Genomic DNA, 17,643 nt, shown 5'->3' on the forward strand with positions numbered 1-17,643 from the left:
TTTTGTCTATCTGGCTCTCCAGATCAGCCTCTCTGGATGTTGGATTCTTCTAACAAGTACTCGGTCAAATCTTTTTATAAGCTAATTAACTTTGGAGGGATACCTTCTATCATTAAAGATGATATCTGGAAAATCAAAGTGCCACCAAATATACATGTTTTCCTCTGGTTGATTTACTATAACAAGAGCTTGACTAGAGATAACTTGGCTAAGCGAACCTGAAACTATCCAGCATTTATTCTTTGATTGCATTGTTGCTAAAAACGTCTGGAATCTAGTTGCTGATATTTTTAAGATTGATGTTCCTAATTCTTTTGATCTGTTGACTTCCTTTTGGAAGAGAAGAAAACATTGTGAAGCTTTGAACATTGCTACTGCTGCTACCTTGTGGAGCTTATGGCGTTTTCGAAATGACTTTGTTTTCCAGGGGCGAAGATGGTGAAGTATACGATATGTCTTGGACCTGTTGGGGGCAACGATCAAGAAATGGAAAACACTATGCTCAGAAGCTCAGGGTGCGCTACTTCTCCGATGTTTAAGGCTATTGGACCACCGAAGAGGGGAATTGCTTAGGATTGCATGGAGATAAAATGCCAACCTTCCAAAAGGACATCGTTGGGCTGTAGTTTCTGCTAGTTTACAATTCTTAGCTTTGATCTTAATGTTAGCTGGCAGGTTGCTCCCTGGTTTATGTCTCTTGATATGAACTACCCAAGAACTTGTAATAGGGCAGTTTTAAAAACCCTTTCCCTATCTGTGGCAGCTACTATCCGGTTGTCGCCGAGCGCTGTTAACAGTCCATGTTTGGTTGATGCTTGCCTTGGCTTTCTATAAAGTTGGGGTGGGGGGAAACCCCTTTTGCTTCAAAAAAAATGCCCAACAAAATCACCTACAGCCGGTTGCAGCTCCTCGGTACGTCGGTTGCAACCCTCGCCGCATGGATCGAACGCACGTCCTTGGTTGTAGCATTCGTCGTCTCCGGCTGTCGTCTATGGTTGTAACATTCGTCGTCCATGGTTATAATATCTGTCAAAAATCTTGTAGCTTCTCAATACTTCGGTTGCAACCCTCGCCGCCATTCCAGCAAGAAAGATGTTCATTGTCGTTGCAGCAAAAATCCACAATGGTCGTACCCCCGAAATCAGGAGGTTCCAGCAAAACATCACCATGTTTGTAGGTCCACGCCGCCCCATTCAAGCGCACGGCGCCACATCTCCAATCCTCGGGTTCCCGGTCGCAGCTTTGCTTGCTGATCGTAGCATCCAGTGCTCGGCCCCCTCGAGCGCGGCCATGGCGACCGCCCCCAGCCGTCGTCTCTTTGCACGAGTAGCAAACGGAATTGTTATGTGCTGCGGGCGCGGCGGCGCATGGCAGCGCGTGAGGTCTCCGGTGGAAGGAAGAAGATAGGACGCGCGGCAGACGCAGGATCCACGTGGATCGACACGACGCTTCAGCCGAGACGTTTCCCATAATTAAAGGAGGTTGCCTGAGCACGCGTTTGTGCTAGTAACTCAAAAGAAAAGAAAATTTACACCAAAACCATGCGTCAAACTAAGACCACGCCCTTAGTTTTACACGACCAAACAATGAGCATCTGTGTTGTGTGACTGATGCTGCGTATCCTTTGTTCCGATGAAGCCAATGCAATATTACATTTGGCGCCACACTGACGCCTGACAACATTGCTGCCATCAGCAAGCTCCGGTTAGAGACAAGACGCGCTCCAGTCCCAACGGTGATTACTACGTATACATACGTACCTGATTACTATACATACATGCAAAGCAAGAACTAGAAGCACAGCACACGATCGACCTGCATCCATCTAGCAGCAAGCAAGGAGAAGTAGCTATTGCATAATCTCGATCGCAAGGTTTGCTGCTTGCTCAGTGATGGCTTCCAAGCAGATGCTCGTCGCCGTGGTCGCCGCGGCCGCCCTCGCCCTGGCGTTCCTCCAGGGGCCCGCCGTCGCCACGGAGCACATGGTCGGCGACGACAAGGGCTGGACCCTCAATTTCAACTACACGGCCTGGGCTGAGACAAAGCAGTTCGTCGTCGGCGACAAGCTAGGTAATGACATACCTATATTAATCCATTCCGTCCACGCGTACGCTTGATCGCTCCATTTTCTCTGCGACGGGAAACTAATTTCGTGGTTACTATATTGATCGCAGTATTCAGGTACAACAGCGCCGCCCACAATCTGATAGAGGTGGGCGGGCCGAACTTCCTCTCCTGCACCGAGCCGGCCAACGCCGTCGTCTGGACCTCCGGCGAGGACCGCCTCACGCTCGACAAGGCCGGACACAGGTGGTTCTTATGCGCCGTCGGCCAGCACTGCCAGAACGGCATGAAGCTCAAGATCATCATCCTCCAGACCGCTGCACCAAGTCCCCAGCCGGCCCCGGCCCCGTTCGCATAATAAAAACTGGGGTACCCGAATCCCGAACACATCAACAAAGGGCCCGTTCAAAGGCTACATCATCTATATAGTCGCTTCGGTGCATTTTACTTCGCGTATCAGATTTTTGTCTAAGTCAAACATTAGAAAGTTTCACCAAATTTATAATAAAGTATTAATATATACAAGACCAAATATATATCATATGAAACCACATTGTATAACAAATCTAACGATATTTGTTCTATATTGTGAGTGTTGATACTTTTTTCTATATGTTTGGTCAAACTATAGATACTTTGCATTGTACAAAATTTATATGGAGAGTAAAAAGAACCTGATGAAGTATACACCTATTAATAAAGGATGATGTGTTTTTTTTTTATTTTTTGTCTGTCCGCGCATTTAAAAATTGAAATTTTGGTCCCTCCGTTCATAAAGTTTCCTACATAGCTAGTTGACTCTGGACCAGTAACTGTGCGTTGCTGGGCCTGCACGTCTCTTAGAGACCGTGAAAAATAAGTTGTCCTCTGTGAGGAAACTATGATCCGATCTCAGGAGCCGCCAGGAAAGAGCGCTCGTACCTGGCCGCCGCCAGGGTTCCTCCTGCCTTCCGCCGGTGCTGGTGTCGGTATACCTCGTCTCCTGTGCTTTAGGGCCATGAAGGTATAGTGGATCTTAGTCCTTGCCAGCGGGGTAGCTTCATTTTTTTGGATGTTTTTTTGAGTTCTCTTAGGGTTTATGTCCTGGTCAGAGAGATGGAACGATTGCGGGTCTCTGAAGATGGAATAAGATTCTCCCCCATCTAACCCCCGTTCCGGTGAAGTTTCTAGCGTCATTGGAGGGCCTGTGGAGGTTTGTCTCCAGCGGAGCTCGCGGGATTAGGTCGGCGCTTGTCTTCAGTGGATCCACGTGGATCTGATCTTTGTTCATGTGCCTGCAGGTTGGATCCTTCCAATATAAGGCCTTATACAATGCTAGGTGCTTAGGGAGGTGGTTAGAAGAATAAACCGGGTTTTTCTCAGCCCCTGAGCCTATAAGTAGGCGGGAGGAAGGGAGCGGCGAAGCACGCGCGCCCATCTCCCCTACTCCCCTTGCCTCCTTCTTGCTTCTTCTTCCTCTCGCCGCCGCCGCACCGAGCTACGACACGCTTGCGACGATGAACTCTTCCTCCGCCGCTGCACCTGCTGCCGTGCGCTCCGGCATGTGGGACGGCTCCGAGGTGGACGACGACATCATCGAGTTCCTCCGCAAGACGCGTGGCCTCCCCGGGGCGGACCTAGTGCGAGCCCGTGCCGCGCCGGCGCCAGAGGAGGGCGAGCGGGTCGTATTCCGCTCACACCTCATGCGCGGCCTGGCGCTGCCGGCGAGCGGCTTCTTCCGCTCCTTCTTGGAGTTCCACGACCTCCAGCCGCACCACCTCACCCCGAACACGGTGGTGCTGCTTGCTGCCTTCGCCACCTTGTGTGAAGGCTTCCTCGACGTTCTCCCCACAATCGAACTGTGGGGAGAGTTCTTTCAGTCAAAGCTCGGCACACACGTCGCCGGCGTGCCGGCCTAGTGCGACGCCTTCATCGCGATGCGGAGGTCGGTGACAATCCGTTTCCCGCCATCCCGCTGATCAAGTCGGTGAAGATGTGGCAGCGTTCTTACTTCTATGTGAAGAACGTCGCCACAGACGGCGACTGGGTCAACCTGCCGCCTTTCGAAGCCGGCGCACCGGCTAGGAGGCTCCCCAATTGGTCCCACCGGGTCAAGACGCTGACTCCCGCTGGTGCCGCCACCGTCGCACGACTCCGAGCTCTGACGCAGTCGGAGTGCTTGACCGGGTCCGACTTGCTGGCCGTCTTCGTGGCGCGCCGAGTCCTCCCGCTCCAAGGTCGACCTCATCTGATCTGTCAGATGAGCGGCCACCGGGATCCGAGTCGTCTCTGCTCCAAGGACATGCCCCACGCGGAGGTGGCGGAGATGGTGAACTATATCTCAAACTGTAACCTCGCGGCAACTTGGCAGTTCGCCAAGGAGCTGTACTCACGCGCCAACCACCCGCCTGTCATAAGTCGTCTTTCTTCTTCTTTTATCTTCTTTGGAGCCAAATCCGACTTCTAATCTTTTTGGTTTTTCTTGAGTCAGAACCCCCTCATCCAGCCTTCAGCCGGCATCGCGGGCTCGGCCCGCCAGTTCGTCCCTGATCAAGCGGAGAGCAACATCAACGACCCGGACTTGGGGGCCGCGGCGATGGAGGCCTACGCCGAAGGAGGAGGAGGCTTCAGGCTGTCGGCCACTTTTGCCGACTGGCCCGATGACGATGCCGAGGGGGAAGCTGCCCCACGCCACCAATCAAGGGCCGGCCAGCCGAGCGCGAGTTCCGCCGCCGGCTTGGGTGGTCAAGGCAGCACGAAGAGGCGCCGGGCCGGGCCGAGCTTTCTTGGCGGCCGGCCGAAGAAGCTCAAGGGGGCGACCGCCGCGACCCAGAGGGAGGAGGAGATCGCGAAGGCCAACCGCTTCCGCAAGGAAGTGAAGAAGCCGCCACTGGTCTCCGCGTAAGTGCCTCCGCTCTTGAGTTGTTTTGCTCTTGGTGGATTTTTGTCCAAATCTTTTACATGCTTTCTTCGCCTCAGGGCTCCCCTCACCTTCGAGAGGGTCACCGCCACCTCCGTCATGGGGTCGGCGGAGACTTCCGCCAGTACTCGGCGGATTGATCCCGCAGCTGACCTTCGGGAGGCGACGGAGCGGAACGCGCGGGAGAAGCGCGACGAGGATGAAGCCGCCCGTCTGGAGAAGGCGGAGGCCGAGAAGGCGGCTGCCTCCGCCCAGAGGAAGCTGGACGAGGCCGAAGCCGCTGTGGCGGCAAGGCGGCGAGCTGAGGAGGCGGCGCTCCTCCAGTCGGCATTACTTGTCATCCCGCTGAACTCCGCGCAGCCGCCCCCAGAGTTCACGGGGCAGACTGGAGGAGCCGACGGTGAGAACCCCGTCATGGAGAGGGAGAGCGGCGAGGCCTCCATGTCGGACACGATCGTGCCGCCACCGCCGCCTCCACCGCCATCTGGGGGTGCGCAACATAAACAGCCGGCAGGCCCGCCGGTGCCGCCGACTAAGGACGAGTCCGTGGCGAAGCTGCTCCTTCAAGTCGCCTCGCCAGCGCGTCGCCGTCTTGAGAAGGCGACTTCAGCGCCACGGCCGCTGGAGACCGGCACTGCTAGCTCGGCCATACCAGATGCTGAGGCGACGAGCGCCGCGCCCGTTGAGTGGGTGCGAGGAGGCGGCACGGGCCCGCTGAACCAGGAGCTTCTGGACGTTCAGGCGAAGCTGCGAGCCGAGGGCGACGCCATCCAGAGCTGCACCAAGGCGCATCTGGCGTCGCAAGTAGCCATCCGGGTATGCTTCATTTCGACTTTGCTTTTCTTTGTTCTTCTCTGTGGGGGCGCGCCAGCGCACCCACTGGGTGTAGTCCCCGAGTTTCGGGTCGGCTGCTGAGCAGGTGGCTCGGAACTCCTTCTGGCGAGTTCCGATACTTATCTTCGTCTGAAAATTCTTATTGCAGGAGTACCACAACCTCCGCGTCACTGCCTTCAACCACAATGTTGAGGAGCTGAGCAAGCGCACTGCCGACTTGTCAGAGAGTCGGAGTGAGTCTTCCTTCTTCTTTGCAGGGGCGCGTTGGCGCACCCGTGGGTTGTAGTCCCCGAGATTCGGGTCGACTGCTGAGCAGTCGGGCCGGATCTTCTCAGCGACTTTCTTTGTTGACGACTTAACGTCTTTCTTTTTTATTCTTCAGAGGCCAACGCCGCTCTTCAGCAGTAGCTGGGCGAGGCCAACACCGCCTTGCGCGCCAAGGGGGGGGGGGAGTGCGGCAAGCTTGCCGTGGAGCGTGATCTGCTGGCCGCGCAGCTGGCGGAGCAAAAGGAGCTGCTCAAGAAGGCGCAGGAGGAGGCAGAGAAGAAAGAGGCTGCGCTCCTGGCCGAGTTCGAGAGCGAGTGCTCCTCCTGGACCGACAAGGAGGCGCAGCTGACTTCTGGCTTCCATGAGATTGAGGACATCGTCGACGGTGAGTTTCTTTACTTTCTTTGAGCAGCCGACTGTGGGTCGGGCGACTCCTGATTCTGACTTGCTTCTTTTTTGTCTTGGCAGACTTCTTCCCTGGCCACTCGCAGGCGGCCACTCAGGCCATCGAGGCAGATCGCGAGGCGCGGAGGGCAGACGGTGCAGAGATTGCCGCCAACGCCCCCCGGACCCTTGACGAGCAGCTTCTGAGCATCGAGGCTCGTCTGCGGCCGGCCCATCGGATGCTGCGCCGGCTTCAGCGTGCCGGCGCCCAGGCCATTGCCGCCCTGTGGCCAGACATGCCGGTTCTGCGCACTGCCAGTCGGACTGCCGACTGGCTGGAAGTCTTGAGGCTTGGAAGGGTTCCTCGGCCCGAGCTGGAGCGCGCTGGGCCTTGGAATTCGTCAAGGCGTGGTATCCAGGGCTGGACCTAGACCGTCTGGACGCATTCCGGTCAGAGGCCCAGGCGGAGCTGGTAGCTGTGGAAGACGCCCTCGTTGCTCATGCTGTGGCGATCGCCGACTATGCCGACACTAGCATCTTCGTCCCTGATCGGGCTGAAGACGGCAGGGAGGCGCCGCCGGAGTGGTTCGGGATGAACCCAGATTATGACGAGGACTCGGCGGAGGACGGCAAGGCGGAGGACGAAGGTGAGACAGAGGCGCCAGAAGACGGAACGGGCGACCAGCCTCAGCTCGACCGTGCCTCCAGCAACGAGTTGCGTTCGGAGAAGGCGGCTGCCGCCGGAGACGATCAAGCCGAGACTGCCCAGCCGGCTGCCCCGGCGCCTGACACCGCCGTCTCCTCCGACCCTCTGAACCCGGATGCCGCCTCCTAGGCTGCCGTCTTTGCCTTCATTTTATCTGCCTTAGTAGTCTTTGAAGAACTTTGTTAATTCGAAAAATTCCACCAGCGGGGTGTATTTTGAACTCCAACTTGAAGATTCGGCCAAGGGCCTATGTTATGTAAATATTTATCCAAGTTCTATCTTTCCTTGCTCATTGCTCTTTTGGATTTTTCCTTTGCTGCCTTCCCTTAGTCGCCGCCTTGCTAGTTGGACAACCGCTCTGTGGACTGCCACTGGATCAAACGCTTGGCTACTTTGGGAAGGCAAGTACTTGGCCATTTTAGAGTCTTTTTAATAAGTCAGATAGAAAGCGGTAAGCCGACTACTTACGAGTCGGCTTCACTTAAGAGAGTCTAGAAGAAAGCGGCAAGCCGACTACTCATGAGTCGGCTTTTGCTTGAGAGAGGCTGGAAGCCGTCTTAGGCTATGTTTGTGCTTTGAGTCCTTAGCCATTTTTCATGTGGGCGCCCGTTCTTCCTTACTCCTGCCTACCAAACAGCCGCTCTGCGAGCTGCGGCTTCTGACAGGAGACGGCTTAGGCGCCACACACTACTTGTCTGACTGCGGGAAGCATTTCATAGGGCGAGGCGGCGAGTTCCCGGGCCGACTAGTCGAGCCCGGTGCCAAGCGGCATAACAAAGAGTAATATACTCGAAGGCATAATTCTTATCATATAGATAACAAAAAAGGGCAGTCCCCGAGCTCGTCTCGGGGGACCCGAAGTCTTGGTACTTTAATACAAAGGGTAGCGTGATACATACTGCATCAACTGTAAGATCTTCGAAGAAGATTTGCATTCCATGGGCGCTCCGTCTCTTTGCCGGAGTCGTCCCTCTTGCATGCTCGGGGCTTCTGAGCGTCGATCAGGTAGTAGGAGTCGTTTCCCAGCACCTTAATGGTAATGAAGGGGTCCTCCCAAGGCGCCGACAGCTTGTGTTGGCCGGCTGTTCGTTGGATCAGCCAGAGCACAAGGTCGCCCTCTTGGAAAGATCTCGGCCTGACCTTCCTGTTGTAGTATCAGCGCAGGCTCTATTGGTAGATGCTGGACTGGCTGAGTGCCAACAGCCGGCCCTCTTCCAGCAGATCGACACCGTCTTGATGTGCTTCTTCTGCTTCTTCCTCGGTGTACATGGTGACTCGCGGAGAGTCGAACTCTATGTAAGATCTTCGAAGAAGATTTGCATTCCATGGGCGCTCCGTCTCTTTGCTGGAGTCGTCCCTCTTGCATGCTCGGGGCTTCTGAGCGTCGATCAGGTAGTAGGAGTCGTTTCCCAGCACCTTAATGGTAATGAAGGGGTCCTCCCAAGGCGCCGATAGCTTGTGTTGGCCGGCTGTTCGTTGGATCAGCCGGAGCACAAGGTCGCCCTCTTGGAAAGATCTCGGCCTGACCTTCCTGTTGTAGTATCGGCGCAGGCTCTACTGGTAGATGCTGGCCTGGCTGAGTGCCAACACCCGGCCCTCTTCCAGCAGATCGACACCGTCTTGATGTGCTTCTTCTGCTTCTTCCTCGGTGTACATGGTGACTCGCGGAGAGTCAAACTCTATGTCCGTTGGGATGACGGGTTCAGCACCGTAGACGAGGAAGAAGGGTGTGAAGCCAGTTGACTTGTTTGGAGTCGTGCGCAGACTCCAGAGGATGGCTGGCAACTCGTCAAGCCAACAGCTGGCCGAACGCTTCAGTGGTTCGACCAGTCGAGGCTTGATGCCAGACAGGATGAGGCCGTTTGCTCGCTCTACCTGGCCTTTTGACTGCGGATGGGCAACCGACGCTAAGTCCAGTCGGATGCCCTGACTCGCGCAGAAATGGGCCAAGGCACCTTTGGCAAAGTTTGTGCCATTGTCGGTGATGATGCTGTGCGGTATGCCGTACCGAGTCGTGATGTCGGCGATGAAAGTCACCGCAGTCGGACCATTCAACTTCTTGATGGGCTTTACTTCTATCCACTTGATGAACTTGTCCACTGCGATGAGTAAGTGAGTTAGGCCGCCTCGGGCTGTTTTGAATGGTCCCACCATATCCAGGCCCCAAACCACAAAGGGCCAGGTGATGGGGATAGTCTTGAGTGCCGAAGCCGGCTGATGTGGCTTGGAGCAGAACTTCTGGCACCCTTTGCACTTTTGAACCAATTCTTTGGCCTCTTCTAGGGCAGTCGGCTAGAAGAAACCGTGTCGAAATGCTTTGGCAACGAGTGCTCTTGAAGCCGCATGGTGGCCGCACTCGCCCTGATGGATATCTTTGAGAATCGCTTGGCCTTGCTCTGGCTCGACGCAATGCTGGTAGACGCTAGTGACGCTGCGCCTGACCAACTCTCTGTTGACTATGGTGTAGGCTGCCGCTCGGCGTTGTACTTGCCGAGCCAAGGTTTCATCAATTGGCAGTTCTTTGCTCACCAGGAACTTCAGGATGGGTTGTGCCCATGAGGGTGCTGCTATTTCTTCGACTACCAGTACTGCGACTTGGACGAGGGCGGCTGGGCTGGGAGGCGGCGGGTTGGAGTCCGCAGCCGCTTGCTGGATTGATGAAGTCCCCGGGCCGACTGGAGCAGTCCTCCGGCCGACTTCTGGAGTCATCGGATTGGTCGCCACAGTCCCCGGGCCGGGTTCTGAAGTCCCCGGGCCGGCTTCGACTAGAGCGCTCTTGGAGTCCGATCCGACTTCTTCGGGTGGAGCCGGCACAAAGATGGAGTCTGATTCTGGTGAAGGCTTAACAGACAACTTGAGGAGGCGCCGAAGGGCGATGCCGGATGGTATTGCTTGGCGGGTGGAGCCGATTCGTGCCAAGGTGTCTGCTTGGTCGTTGTCATTCCTTGGCACGTGGAGGAATTCGCACCCCTTGAAGTATCCGCTGAGTTGCTGCACAAGGAAGCGGTAGCTCGCCATGTTTGCATCCTTGGCGTCCCAATCGCCAGATGACAGCTGGACCACCAAGTCAGAGTCACCATAACACAGGATCCGGCGGATGCCGAGTTCTTTAGCAAGCCGGAGCCTGTGAATGAGCGCCTCGTACTCAGCGACGTTGTTGGAGGTGGCAAAATGGATCTGCAGCGCATATCTGAGCTTGTCGCCTTTGGGGGAAGTGAGGACGACGCTGGCTCCCAAGCCGGTGCGCATCTTGGAGCCGTCGAAATGCATCCGCCAATGGGTGGAGTCGGGCGCTGGCGGCAGGTACTGGGTCTCGGCCCAGTCGACGAGGAAGTCGGCCAGTGCTTGCGACTTGATGGCAGTGCGAGGCTGTTAGTCGATGGTGTAGGGAGCCAGATCGATGGCCCATTTGGCCACTCGGCTAGAAGCATCTCGGCTTCTGATGATCTCAGCAAGTGGGGATGTGCAGACCATAGTGATTGGATGCTCCTGTAAGTAAGGCTTCAATTTCTTGGCGGCAAAGTGCACGTCCTAGCACATCTTCTGGTAGTGGGGGTAGTTCTGCTTGGAGGCTGACAGTACTTCGCTCAGGTAATATACCGGTCTCTGGACAGGTAGCGCCTTGCCTTCCTCCTTGCGCTCAACTACAATGACTGTGCTGACTACCCGGCTGGTGGCGGCAATGTATAGGAGCATGGGCTCTTTGGGAGTCAGGGCCGCCAGCACAGGGGGCGTAGTCAACATTTTCTTCAGTTGGAGAAAAGCTTCGTCCGCCTTGGGAGTCCACTCAAAAAAGGTCTTCTTCTTCATGAGCTGATATAAGGGGAGAGCCTTCTCGCCCAACCGACTGATGAATCGGCTGATGGACGCCAAACAGCCGGTGAACTTTTGCACATCTAGCAGTCGTCTGGGTGCTTCCATCCTCTCGATGGCCTTGATCTTCACAGGGTTGCACTCTATGCCGCGTTCAGAGACCAGGAAGCCAAGGAGTTGGCCGACTGGTACTCCGAAGACGCACTTCTCGGGGTTGAGCTTGATCTGGAATTGGCGCAGATTCTCAAAGGTTTCCTTGAGGTCTTCCAACAGTGTTCCACGCTTTTCCGTCTTCACCACCGCATCATCTATGTAGACGTGGGCATTTCTGCCGAGTTGCTTGTGGAGGCACTTCTGCATGCAACGCTGAAAGGTGGCGCCGGCATTCCTCAAGCCGAACGTCATGGTCAGGTAGCAAAAGGCACCAAACGGCGTGATGAAGGAGGTCTTTAGCCTATCAGCCGGGTTCATCTTGATCTGGTGATATCCATAATATGCATCTAAGAAACTCAACAACTCGCATCCGGCTGTGGAGTCTATCACCTGATCAATTCTCGGCAGAGCGAATGGATCCTTGGGGCAAGCTTTGTTGAGGCTTGTCTAGTCGATACACATCCGCCACTGCTTGTTCTTCTTCAGCACCAGGACTGGGTTTGCTAGCCATTCTAGGAAAAACACTTCCATAATGAAGCCGGCTGCCAGGAGTCGGGCTATCTCTTCTCCAACAACTCTTCTCTTCTCTTCTGACAGGCGGCGCAAGGGCTGCCTGACGGGCTTCACATCAGACCGGACATGTAACTTGTGCTCGGCGAATTCCGTCGGTACACCTGGCATGTCTTTAGGGGACCATGCGAAGATGTCTCAATTCTCATGGAGGAAATGGACGAGCTCGCCTTCCTATTTGCTGTCAAGGTTTGTACCTATGACAGCGTACCTCTCTGGGTGCTCCGGGTCCAAGGGTATATTCTTCGTTTCTCTGGCCACTTGAATGATCGTTCTGCTTCCGACTCCTTGGGGTCGGGCGACATCTCGGGCTGCTTGCCGACCTTTGCCACAACCGATCAAGAAGCCGCTTTCAGCCGCGATCACCAAGGACTCGGCCAGCCGACTGCTTTCGGTCGCGCAAGCGGATGACTTTCTGTAGTCGCCGGCCACGGTTAGAATTCCCTTGGAACTCGGCATCTTCATCTTGAGGTAGGCGTCGTGGGGGACCGCCATGAACTTGGCCAAAGCAGGCCGGCCAAGCAACGCATGGTACGGGCTTTCGAGGTCCACCACTTCAAACCAAACTGGCTCTCGGCGGAAATGATTTTTGTCTCCAAAGAGGACGTCTATCAGGATTTTGCCGATTGGTGAGCAGGAAAGGCCAGGAACAATGCCGTGGAACACAGTCCGGCTGCTCTGAAGCTGTCTTTGCTTGATTCTTAACTTCTCCATGGTATCCTTGTACAGGATGTTGATACTGCTGCCTCCGTCTATCAGCACTCACGAGAAACGAGTGGCCTGCCTATCTGTGGCGAGTGTGGCGCCTAAGACCAGGGCGTAGGAGCCCGGATTCGGCTTCACCTCTGGGTGATCAGCTCTGCTCCAACTGATAGGCCTTTCGGACCAGTGCATGAACTCTGGAGTGCTTGACGCGACTGCGTTCACCTCTTGCTGCTGCAGCCGCCTGTTGCGTCGATCGTCAGCCACACTGGTGAACACCACATAGGCTCAATGCTCATTTCGGAACTCGTCTTGTATTGTGCCGACTGGCCTGACAGTCGGCTGCTGGGGCGGCGGTGGAGGAGGCGGCCCAGCAGGTGGGGGAGGGAGTAGGCCATCTCCCTTGGCGATTCTGGTGAGCCAGTGGCATTTCCGGGTGGTGTGATTTGACGGCTTCGCATCGCTGTGGAACTTGCAGGGGCCATCTAGATCTGCTCGTAGGAGAAGGCCGGCAACCAGTTGGACTTGCCACCTTTCTGTCGCTTCGCCGGAGGCTGCTCCTCTGGCTGTTGGTCTTCGACTGTCGCAACTTGCCGGCTGCTGGAAGCCGGCTGCGGGGCTTTGTGCTTGTGGTCGTTCTGCTGTTGTCGTCGACTGGCGTCCCCAGCCAGAGCTCTGGGAGACTGAGGGGTGACTTTGCCAGTCGCACTAACTTGAATCTCCGCCTTCATCGAGGAGTCGGCTGTGGCGTACTTGTCTGCTATGATCAGCAGCTCATCGAGGGTTTCCGGCTCTTCGCAGAGGAGCTTGTGCTTGAGGAGGGTGCCTTCTCTGCACCCGGCAGTGCAGTACTCGATAGCCTGCACCTCGTGCACGCCCTCACAGGAGTTCCGAAGCTTGGCCCAGTGCGTGAGGTAGTCGCGAGTGTACTCGTTGGGGCCTTGCACGCACAAGGAGAGTTGGCGAGGCTTGGGAGGCCGTTTGTACGTGCTCGTGAAGTTGCGGACGAAGGCTTCGGTGAAGTCGACCCAGCTGTTGATGCTGCGGTGCTTCAGGCTGTTCAACCATGTCTGGGCCATGCCCTGGAGCATGAGTGGAACATACTTCACGGCAACACGCTTGTTGCCGTTCGTTTTGTTGACGGACGTAGAGTAGCAACTAGCCAATCTTCCGGCTTCACGGAGCTGGTGTACTTGGGTGTATCTCGGGGGAGCGTGAACCCTTTGGGGAAGGGCTCATCTCGGATGCGGGGTCTGAAACAGGGAGGGCCCAACTCGTCTTCTTCTTCCAGCGCCAGGGATCGGTGGAGTCGGTAGATCCGGTGGCGGGCATCATTCTCTCTGACTCCCTCTCAGGGCCAAGGCGGTCGCCGAGAGTCAGATGCTCTAGGGTGGCGGGGAGACTCGCCTTTCTCTGCGAGGAGGGGGAGGCAGATAGTCGTCCCGCCATTCCACTGCTTTGGGGCGACCGTCTTGGTCGCGCTCGATGGTGATGCGAGTCCGACTGTGGCTGACAGCCGGCTCCTTGTCTTTCTTTCCACGGACACCGCCAGTCAGCGTCCGAGACGTTGCGCCTTGATCTCGGCGGGGTGGCAGGTCTTCGTTTTGTCATTGCGGTGCTTTTGTATGGCAGCCGGCTTCGTTCTACGCGGCAGCTGCGTCGAGGAGTTGCTGAACTCGCTCCGTCATCTGGCGGCGCTCTTCACCTTCGAAGTTGTCAAGCTCGTCTGCCGCCGCCTGGGCGGCGCGGATGTTCTCCGCGGGCGTGGCGTACACAGGGCGATCGGCCCCAAACAGTTTGGCGATTGCCGCGCCGCGTTGCCGGACCGTGCCTAGGCTGCTGGGCCCAGTCAGAGCCGGCGAGCCGCCCACAGCGCGATCCATCTCACGCTGGTAGGCTTCTGACAAGCATCTCATGCTTGCCAGCTTCTTCGCGCCCTCGACAAGCTGGAGGCGGCGCGCCTCCAGCGTCTCGGCGTCAGCGTATCTCGGAATCGGCGCGGTCAGGTCTTGCTGGGCCGTGTCGAGTGGATCATGAGCTCCTTTGTCGGAATGCTCGCCGTGATAGAGTACGAGGATCTCCGTGACGGTGCTTCCGCCGCTCTCCGCACAAGGGAGCGGCTCGTCGTAGACTACCACGTTGGTGGGGAATGCGTCGAGCGACACGGTGTCGGAGTCGACCAGCATCGGGTCGGTGGAGCCTATGGACTCCTGGTCCACGGCAGGCTCGCCGGCGACGTGGAGTTGGTCAAGGAGACCCGCGAGGAGGCTCTCGGGGCCGCTCGTGCCTGCATCGGACGCAGGCTCATCGGAGAGGCGAACCTCGCTGATAAGCTAGGCGAGGCAGCTGGCCGCACAGGCGATCTCAGCGCCTTGCAGCGCGTCGGCGCAGACTCCATCTAGCGTGCCGGGCTGGCTGTGCTCGCCAGGGAGGAATAGGGTTCCCGTCCAGAGCAGGTCTCCGGCCGACGGTGCACCTGGCCCCACGGTGGGCGCCAAATGTTGGGGGTTGGGTACGACATATGCCAACGGATGGCTTATCATGGTGGGAACGAGTAGAACGTCGCCGGTGCCTGGAAGCGGGATGAGGTGAAGACATGCATGCGGGCGGATCTTACCCAACTTCATGGCTCTCCGAGGAGATAACACCCCTACTGCTGCTCTGCGGGGTCTCCGCATGATCACTATGGCAAAGTGAATACAAGGTTGCTCCTAGAGCTGTTTTCTGGAGGTAGGAGAGGGCCAGGCTAGCTCCTTCCTTCGTATATGATCGGGTCTAATCCTAGAGAAGCTATCCGCCTTGCATGGGTGCCCCGGGGGGCTTATATAGGCCTGCCCCCCGGGGATACAATGGTAATCCGGCTGGGCGCCGGTCAAGCCGTCTGTCTCTTAGGCCGTTGTCTTCTCCGCCGACTGCTGGGGCCCACCGTCTGGCGGGCCCCGCCGACAGGCCTGGTACTGTAGCTGTGCTTCTGATGATGCTGGCTTGGTCATGGGGTCATGGCAACAGTGCCGCCGTCTGGCGAGTGATCATTGTCGCCATTCCCCGTCTTGTCTGGTTAATGGCGTGCGGGGCCCGTGGGAGGGGCCGGCCGTCTCCAGGGGACCGACTCCCACGGGGCCGTCTTCGTGGCGCTCTCACCGCCTTCGGTACTCCCGCTGACGGACGGGTCCCGCCGTCTCTGGGCCGTACAGGTAGGCCGTCGTGGGCACAGTGCGCCACCCACGGGGGCTGAGGTCAGGGCAGGCATGGCAATAGTGCCGCGCCACGATGGAGATCTCCTGCGATATGGTGCACTGTAGCCATGCCAACCCCTCGTAAGCGGGGTAGAGACGGCCATGCTGCGACCGTACTCCGCCCCGTCCATCGTGGCGAAGGAAGGAGGCGGTTGGAGTCGCGGGCCGACTCCCACAACCGGCTTCTCTGGAAGTCGTCAGCTAAGAGTCGGCTTATCTGGAAGCCGGCACCTGAGAGTCGGCTTATCTCGAATTCGTCCCTGGGACTCGGCCGTGAGGGACAGTTGCTGCCGACTCACAGGAGGCGGCTCTTCATCGTGGGGTCTTGAGGGGCGCAATCTGCCCCGATGTTTTGAAAGGTTCTGGGGCTCGGGTTAGCCTACCCGTGGCCCATTACTCCGACACTCGTATCCAGGCCGAACAAAGTTTGTGAAGGAAATATGCCCTAGAGGCAATAATAAAGTTATTGTTTATTTCCTCATATCATGATAAATGTTTATTATTCATGCTAGAATTGTATTAACCGGAAACATAATACATGTGTGAATACATAGACAAACATAGTGTCACTAGTATGCCTCTACTTGACTAGCTCATTGATCAAAGATGCTTGAGTTTCCTAACCATGCATATGAGTTATCATTTGATCAGTGGGATCACATCATTAGAAGAATGATGTGATTGACTTGACCCATTTCATTAGCTTAGCACTTGATCGTTTAGTATGTTGCTATTGCTTTCTTCATGACTTATACATGTTCCTATGACTATGAGATTATGTAACTCCCACTTACCGGAGGAACACCTTGTGTGCTACCAAACGTCACAACATAACTGGGTGATTATAAAGGTGCTCTACAGGTGTCTCTGAAGGTACTTGTTGAGTTGACGTATTTTGAGATTAGGATTTGTCACTCCGACTGTCGGAGAGGTATCTCTGGGCCCTCTCGGTAATGCACATCACTATAAGCCTTGCAAGCAATGTAGCTAATAAGTTAGTTACGGGATTATGCATTACGTAACGAGTAAAGAGACTTGCCGGTAACGAGATTGAACTAGGTATTGAGACACCGACGATCGAATCTCGGGCAAGTAACATACCGATGACAAGGGGAACAACGTATGTTCTTATGCGGTTTGACCGATAAAGATCTTCATAGAATATGTGGGAGCAAATATGAGCATCTAGGTTCCGCTATTGGTTATTGACCAGAGACGTGTCTCGGTCATGTCTACATAATTCTCGAACCTGTAGGGTCCGCACGCTTAAAGTTCAATGACGGTTATATTATGAGTTTATGTGTTTTGAAGTACTGAAGGTAGTTCGGAGTCCCGGATGTGATCACGGACATGAAGAGGAGTCTCGAAATGGTCGAGACATAAAGATCGATATATTGGACGACTATATTTGGACACCGGAATGGTTCCCGGTGAGATCGGGATAATACCGAAGCACCGGGAGGTTATCGGAACCCCCCCGGAGGTATATGGGCCTTAGTGGGCTTTAGTGGAACGGAGGGGAAAGGAGCAAGGGAGGGGCGCCCCCCCCCCAAGCCCAACCCGAATTGGGAAGGGGGCTGGCCCCCCTTTCCTTCCTCCCTCCTTCCCTCTCCTTCTCCTAATAGGAAAAGGAGGAGTCCTACTCCCGGTAGGAGTACGACTCCCCCCTTTGGGCGTGCCTCCTCCTCCCACTACTAGGAAAAGGGCTATAGATAGGACTAATTCTAATGGCGCACCAGGTAAGTAGTGCCCCACTACTATATACTAATGGCGCACTGGTTGCTCGTGCGCCATTAGTGTGGAAGACACTAATGGCGCACCGTGCTCACGGTGCACCACTACTATTGATTTTTTTCCCATTTTTCCATACAAACTAATGGCGCGGGGTGACAAAGTGCGCCATTACTAGGTAGAACTAGTAATGGCGCACGACCAAGACAGTGCGCCATTAGTATATACTTTTTTACTTTTTTGCAAACCTACTAATGGCGCACTGTGCCAAAGTGCGCCATTAC

At 55.8% G+C, this 17,643-nt stretch overlaps 1 pseudogene; it reads left to right on the forward strand.

The window, feature by feature from the left end:
• Positions 1 to 1,892: 1,892 nt before the first annotated feature.
• LOC119306919 lies at positions 1,893 to 2,422 on the forward strand (annotated as a pseudogene).
• The last annotated feature ends 15,221 nt before the right edge of the window (positions 2,423 to 17,643 follow it).

This window comes from Triticum dicoccoides, chromosome 5B (genome assembly GCF_002162155.2).
Source record: "Triticum dicoccoides isolate Atlit2015 ecotype Zavitan chromosome 5B, WEW_v2.0, whole genome shotgun sequence".
Taxonomy (NCBI): Eukaryota; Viridiplantae; Streptophyta; class Magnoliopsida; order Poales; family Poaceae; genus Triticum; species Triticum dicoccoides.